Genomic DNA, 8,030 nt, shown 5'->3' with positions numbered 1-8,030 from the left:
GCTCTGCCAGGGAGGGCTGGGGGTTAATGGTTAATCGGCTCCCCCACTGGTGGACCGGCTGGGCGGGGCCACAGGGATTTGGCTGTTTGCTGGTTTCTGGCTGACCCCCCGGAGTGCTGTTACAATGGATGGGGCCCCAACTCCCCAGTATTGTGTTAGCAATTCTGTAAGATGGGCACACTAATTCACCAGCCTCCATCTGACCCTGACTCAGCCACCCTCCAAGTCACTGTCACCCCGAGTCAGGCTGAGACGCTCACATATACCCTGGGACACTGACAGCCTACCTCCAAGATGCCCTAATGCAGTAACTTCCCCAGTCATTGACTTCGACCCTCAATGCTCTTGCAGAGATAAAGCCGCCTCAATGGCTCACGAATCAGAAACACAAATCCCAGGCCCCAGATACCAATCTTCTAGATCCTCGTTCTGGGAGCACCCTTCCAGGTTCCTGCCTCTCCTGGGAGCGGGAAGGACTGAGAGGCCCACGCTGCTGTCTGGGTCCCCCGCCCTGCTCCCCAGGACCCCTCATAGGGGGCTGCTCAGTCTGTCACAGCTGCTCAGGCCCAGACAGACTCCATCTCCCAGGTCCCCGTCACCTGCTCCTGTCGCCCTCCCTCGTGCCTCCCCCTCCCCTTGGGGAACAGGCGGAGACAAGGCTTACAGCCCCGCAGACCTGGATTAACATTCAGGCGCCTACCACCTACTAATCGTGACTTTGGGTAAATGATTCTCCTCTCTGAGCCTCAGTTTCCTCTTCTAGAAAATACACGATCAACTTCAAAGGGTGGTCTGCGTATTAAATGAGATGGCATTAGGAAAACACCAAGTGGTGCCCAGCAAGCGTCCATCCCCTCTCCTCCTGCCCCCCTTGGCCTCCCTTTCGTATCTCCTTTGTTTCTCTCCACCCACCTCCTCCCTCTAGAGTGGGCTTCACGGGTGAGCCACCTGAGCCGTGCACAGAGCTCCACTCTCGGGCTCCCGTGTTTGGTTTAATGCTCGGCTGTTCTGAACAAGGGGCCCCCCATTTTCGTTTGGGACCGAGCCTGCCTGCCTTCAATTCATGGCTTACTCTTTTCTTCTGCACCCTCCAGCCCTCATTGCCCACCGTGCAGACACTTTCATGAGCTCCCAGAGTACCTGGGGTGGTGGAGCTGGAAAGTGCAGGCCGACGTAGAAAGATCTGGGACTCTGGAGGCATGGGAACCTGTCCTCCTTTGCTGGCGGGAAGGGCCGGGCACAGGGATTTGGTAACAAGAGCGAGAGTGGGTGAACTAGTGAGAGAGTGCATGAATGAGTGAGTGGGTGGGTGAATTAATGAATGAGTGAATTAGACAGTGGGTGAATTAGAGACAGGGTGAATTAATATGTGAGTGGGTGAATTACTGAAAGAGTGAATGAATAAGTGAGTGAATGGGTGAATGAATGAGTGGGTGAATCAGTGGGAGAAGCAGCAGGTGCTTGAGGGGTGTGTGGAGGCACCCTGCTCATATTCTTCCAACTATTAGAAGCCCTTTCTCTGCCCCGTGTAGCTGTGTTCTCCTCCCTCCATCTTCCCCCTGGAGCTGCGATAACTGGGGTGGGAGTTGGAGGGGCGGGCAATTGTTCTGGAGGAGAAGAGAAGCTGGATTTGGTGTCAGGAGACCTGGGTTTAGGAACTAGCTCTGTCACTATTTGGATAACTTTCCTTAAATCACATCTCTCTAAGGACCTCAACTTTCCCATCTGTAAAATGGGGTGAAGATACTGGCCCAGTTGTTTATTGATCAGGACAAGACCACAAGGGAGGGAGGGAGGAAGAGAAATTCCATTAGGGCTGATGGAGAAGACTTCAACTCCCGGTGGGTTCCTCCCGTGCTCTGCCAGGAACATCTGAGCCTGGCTCCAACAGCCTTGGGGCCAAGGCTGAGCCGGGCAGGAGACCCAACTAAGGCATAAACACAGAGGAGAAGGAGGGGCAGCTCTGGGAGGGGCCTTCAAGGGCTGACTCCGGGTCCTGCCACCTGTCTGGCACCTGTGACAGGCCACACACCGCTAGTCCTCTCACAAGCCTAAACGTATGGCATCTCATCGAGTCTAAGAGGCGCAGTTCCCTATTTCTAAAAGTGGGCTGGGATCGCTGGCATGTCAAAGTGTAACGGTAACAAAAATAACAATTTTCAACCTCTACAGATGGCATCTTAGATTGAATTGAATAAGGTCTATGATCAACTAAGGTCAACCATGCCACACACATGCCTGTTACATGCAAGAACTATCAGGTGGGCAGCCTGCACACGACAAGCTACTCTGTACACAAACAGTGGCATGTGTGCTTTACCAAACGCACAACACGGGTGACCCACTGCCTGTGAGGCACATTCCAGAAACCTATTTCACATCCCATGTCCCACCAATCACAACCCACCCCATAAGTAAATCTACCCACCCATGAACTAGGACTTGCATAATCTGTTACATACACAAATCACCCCACCGTTAGCTGACCCCAAACAATACCTTCTAGATACACGTCCCTCATATAAATGACTGGCCACCTCTAAGACCTACTGGCTCTGTGGTCTCAGGCAAGTTATTATTTCAAAGCCTCAGTTTCCCCTTCTGTAAAATGGGCCTAACTTGAAGTTTGTTGTGAAGATGACACACATCCGCCCCCACACCTACCCCCACCCCACCCTTAAAGGATAAACCATGGACCTTGAAATCAGAAAGACCTGGGTCAAAAGTCAGGCACTGCCAACTTCCCAAACTCTGTGACCTCAGGTTCCAGCTTTCTCAGCCCTCATTTTGGCATCAGACAGCTTGATACCTTTTCCGCGGGGACAGTACGAGCGTTAGATGACCGAGCGTAAGCACAGAGTGCAACAGCAGTGATTACTGTCATCAGTGGCTGACTCCTTGACCTTGGCCACATAATCAGTTGGAATCGGGACCCCCTGCACAGGAGAACTCCAGGGACGGCTTGCCCAGGCCTGAACAAACCCTGGCCTCTACGCCATCAACTCAGCAGTCCTTCTTTATCTCTGGCCCGGCCCCTGGGGCAGTCAGACCCCAGCTCAACATGCCCCAGTTCCCAGGGGACAACAGAGAGGTCTCAGAGCTCAGCTGGAGGTCCCACTCCTTTGCGTTGTAGATGGAGAAACAGGGGCCTCAGGAAGGGAAGGAGGGGTGTTCTGAGACCACTGTCCTGGGCAGCCGGGGGTCGGGGAGGGGCGGCAGTGGGCAGGGTGCTGAGGCCTCTGGCGCGGGTAGTGGTTAAGGGAGCCGCCGCTCTGGACCACAATATTTTTCTTTTAAATGACAATAATGGCTAATGTTTCTGGAGAGAATCTGTGCTAGGCCCAGTGCTAAGAACCTTCCACTCTTCTCTGTTTATCTGTCCCACTTTGTAGGTGACAAAACTGAGGCTCAAAGAGGGGAAGTCACTTGCCTAAGGCCATAATGATGTAACAGGAGGGGCTGTAATTGGAACCCGAGTCTGACTCCAGAGCTTGAGGGCTTTACCCCCTCCACGCTGCCTCCCTCCTGGATCCCTGGAAAGAACCCTGGAATTCTGGAGCGCTGGTGGCTAGTGGTTCCATTGTCACTTCACTGCCAGGGAGCTCAGGGAGCTGAGAAGTGAAGGAGCTTGTCCCGGGGCACGTGCAAGTGCAGAGGCATCCTCCAGACACCAGCCACCACGGGCCGCCTGGCGTCTTCATGTCCCCTGGGCGCTCGAGTCCCCACTATCTCCTGTCTCCCCTCCCCCGCCCACAACCCAGGGAGTGGTGCAGGGAACCCGGGACTTATCAAGACAGAGAACAAAAGTCGTGGGGGAAAGAAGCCAAGAGCCATCTCCACTCCTGGGTAGGGCCCTTCAGTTTTGCCCCTTTGAAATTTCAAATTCCAGTTTGTGGACAAAGTCCTAACTTTCTCACAATATAGGTCCCCAACAACTGACCAAACTCCAGTCCAGGCAGCCGGCAGGCCTAGGGCTGGCGTGGCCTTGCTGCTTCCTTTGGCAGCTCTCGAGGTCTAGGGGGAGGGGCCCTGGACCAGCTGGGGTCTGTCAGGTCATCCCTGCAGCCACAGCCCACCCCACAGGGACCCCTGCCTTCCACCAGAGAGGACAGCCCTCTTCCTGGAGCTGGGATCTGACACTGGCTGGTGCCGACAGCACGTACCAGGTAGGCCCCCTCCCTCCTCCGGGCATCTCTTCTCCCTCCTAGCACTCCTAAAACATGGCTCATCCCGCCCTCCTCGTCCTGGGTACAGGCCCTGTTGGCTTAATCCAATCACAGAACTTCAAGACTGGACAGGGTGTCCCAGCCAATCCACCCATTTGGCAGATGGAGACACCGAGGCCCCCAGGAGAGTGGCAGCCGGCTGTAGGCTGAACCTGGGACATAGACCCAGGGCCCCTCACGGAGCCCTGAGGAGGGAGGACACATGCTCCAGGCCATGCAGAGGCAGCAGGGGGAGCTTGGCCTTAACAAGAAGACCAGGAGCTTGGTGAGGTCCCCTTTGCTTCACCCCAGCCCTCGAGGGCCCTGGCAGTGCCTCCTACAGACCCCAGAGGGTGGAGTGTCTGTTCATCAGTGACTGATGGCCACTCGCTGGGGTGCCACGGAAGTACTTCCGAGAGGAAGAGGAGGAAGCTCGGGGCTGAAGGCCAGTGGGTTTGGTAGGAAACATTTATGTGGTTAACTGATAACTCAGCCCCATCCTTGGGCCCCTGGAAGCCTCCTTCCTCCCTCTCCTCAGCATGATTAAGACGAACTTACCTGCCTGCTAATCATTGCTGAGCCTGTTGATTTTGCCTTAAAAAATTAACTGGGCATGAGTTTGCGGTTTGCCTCACCCCTAACCCTGCAAAGCAAAGGCCTGGGTGGGCAGGAGGCCGCCGGGTTATGCAAGAGGCCTTCAGCCACCCCACGCACAGCGAGCGCCTCCTCTGCTGCTCTCCAAAGGGTAGGTTTTGCTCAAGAGTCAACAGTCTGCTTGTTTCCCCTGCTCTGGGTCCTGAGCAAATTTGCTGTGTTACCAAAGAGAGATAAAAGCAGCTGGGGGGTGGGGGGGGGCGGGGAGAGCTTTCCAAACAGGGATGCGAAGCGGCCGCTTTGAGCTGGGGATTCTAGAATCCTGCGGTGTCAGAGCCAAGGGAGACCTTAGGAGGATGCGGCCTAAGGCCTTTCAAACTGGGTTCTCAGGTCCCAGGAGCCAAGGGAGTGTAGGCAGAGGCCCCACTTCACCCAGCGCCTGCCTCTTAGGGACACTGTCTCTCAATATTTCATTTGAGAGTGGAGCTAGCTGTTGTTAATGAGAATCAGAAAACTACTGGTCCAGCCTCATCCCCTCACTCATCGTACAGATGGGGAGACGGAGGCCAGAGGGGGGAAGTGACTCGTCCAGGGACAGAAGGTCACCCGGGTGTCCTGAGTCTCCAGCTAGGCTGGGGCAGACAGGAGCTCTCTCTGGTACTCAGTGATGTATTCTGGATGGTAGTGAACATCCCTGATGTTCAGCCCTGAAAGGCCCTTCTGAAAGGCCCTCCCTGAAAGGGCCTCCCTGAAAGGCCCTTCTTTGCTTTTTACCCTCCCTCCTGGGGCTGGCTGGAAGCAGAGTGGTGCCTGAGAGCCACCGGAGGCCCAAGTCAGGGGGATCTCACCTGGCCCTGTGTCCTGCGGGCCCTCTGAGAAGCAGCCATGAGCTGCAAATCAGAGGCTCAAAGTTATAACCCATCTCAGCCACATCCTCTCTCTGGAGGCATCAGGCCACAGAAAAGGATGCAGAGCCCTGCCCTGACTCTCAAGACCTCTCTGAGTCTCAGTTTTCTCACCTGTAAATTGGGAATAATAATACCTAACTCATAGGGTTGCTGTGAGGATGAAAGGGAGTGGCATATATGCAATGATAACCATGGCCAATGTTTATAAAGCTGTTTTGAGGGTTGTCCATGTATTAACTCATTAATCCTCACAACCACTCTGTGAAGTAAGGCAATGTTTTTATCACTATCTTATAAACCTGGAGCACAGAGAGGTTGAATCATATGCTGCAGCTCACACAGCTTATAAGAAGCTGGGATTCCAACCTGAGCGGAATCTGTGCTCCAGAGTCTGTGCTCCTAACCTCCAGGCCACCCTGCCCTTCCAGGGCTGGCACATAGTAAGTAGTCAATGAAAAGTGGCCAGTATGATGATAGAATAAGCTCCACCCCAAGGCACAATTGGGCTGTGTGTATGGACTGTGAGGGCTGGAAGGTGGCAGAAAGAAGACATATCTCTGGGCTGGAGTGGTCAGGGAGGGTTTCCTGGAGGAGGTGGCATCCTGGGCAGAGGGAACATCCAGAAGTGGAGAACATGGTGGGTGAGGGTGAAAGGGCATGGAAGCTACTCTGGCTGGAAAGCAGGGTATTATGGGAGATGCTGACTGCAAGGCTCAATAGGTAGTGTAGAGAGTGTGGTCAAAAGAATGATCAGGAAGGAAGCCAGGAGGACTTGGGTCTGTGTGGGCGGGGCCTCCCCATAGGCTGCCTTCTGCCAGGTGGCTTGTGACTTCTGGACTGAGGCTGTTGCTGTCTTCCTGTGTGTATGTTCCTCCCTCCTGGTATGTTCCTGACTTTATCTGCTGGATGTGACTTTGGGAGTTAGATGGGTCCTTGCCCAGACCCTCTCGGGTCTGAAGGGTGCAGGCCCTGGTCTTCAGGTGAGGAATGAACCCACATCCCAGGAACCACCCTGGGGCTCCCCACATCCTTGTTCTGAAGGGTTCTAGGGATCTGCCTGGAGGTCACTGAGATGAAGTGTTTGGGATCCCGAGACTCAGGCCACGGTCACCTCGCACAGTTGTACAGGTTGCTCACTGCACAAAGGTTCTCTGGCTAAGGGGGCAAGTGGAGGTGGAAATCCAGCCCTTGTTCCACTTACCAAGCCAACTGCCCATGGAGATTTGCCCGCTCAGAGGGGGGCACCATTCACTTATTTTCACAAAGGCTCCATGTGAGCCCTGTTCTAGCTCTGCTTCCAGCCACTGTGTGACCTTGGGCAAGGTCATTTCCCTCCTGGGCCTTGGTTTCCCATCTGAAAAGTTGTCTAGCATAAAGCAGAAATTCAACCCTGATGGTGAATTAGAATCACCTGGGACCTTTAAAAATCTACTGATGCCCAGGCCCCACCACAGTACAACGATCAGACCTTGGGGTGGGGGTGAGTGGGTGCTGGCTGTGAGTATTTTTTAAAGTTCTCTGGTGATCCTGATATGCAACTAAGATTGAGACCTACCACAGGAGGGCTTAAAATTTTGGAGCTGGAAAGGCCTAGATGTGCATCCAAGTTCTCCAACTTCCTAGTTGCAACTTCAATGAGGCTCCGTTTCCCCATCTGTAGAATGGGAACATAATAGCTTCCTCATAAAGTCAGAATGCTAATTCAACGGGATGCTACTCAGACAGTGCTTGGCACTGTGGTGGGCATGTAGGGAGCTCCTGATTCTTGGTACCGATGACTATCATTTTGCTATTGGCAAAATGAAATCGGCTTAAAATAAAGGGCCCTTCCAGGTCAAGGATGCAGAGACTCGGGGTCAGGCTTTCTCGGTTCCTGAGTCAAGTCCTAGTAGGTGGGTCTCCATCTAGGCTGCAGACCTGTCACATTATTGAGGTCTGAGTGATTATTCTGATGGTTTGATATCTTACCCAATCTATTAAAACACTTAAATTTCCTTTGGAATCGGTACTAAGTGCACATGATTCAAAAGTCAAAACAATATAAAAGGTGCACTTTGAGAAGTCTGGCTTCCACCCCCAATTCCTGTCCACCAGTCCACTGCCCTCTTCACTGTAGCTAATCACTTCCCTTAACTTTCCCTGTACAGACCAGGCAGCGTATGAGATCGCACGATATCATCCCCCATCTCTTAAACTGTTCTGCATCTCACTTTGTTCATTTAATAGCCTAACCTGGAGAGTTTTCCATAGAAAATGAGAACAAGCTTTGAGGAAGGAAGGGTTATTGCCCCCCTTCACAGGTGAGGAAACTGAGGCTCACACT

Source organism: Tursiops truncatus, chromosome 15 (genome assembly GCF_011762595.2).
Source record: "Tursiops truncatus isolate mTurTru1 chromosome 15, mTurTru1.mat.Y, whole genome shotgun sequence".
Classification (NCBI taxonomy): Eukaryota; Metazoa; Chordata; class Mammalia; order Artiodactyla; family Delphinidae; genus Tursiops; species Tursiops truncatus.
This window is presented reverse-complemented; position numbering follows the sequence as displayed.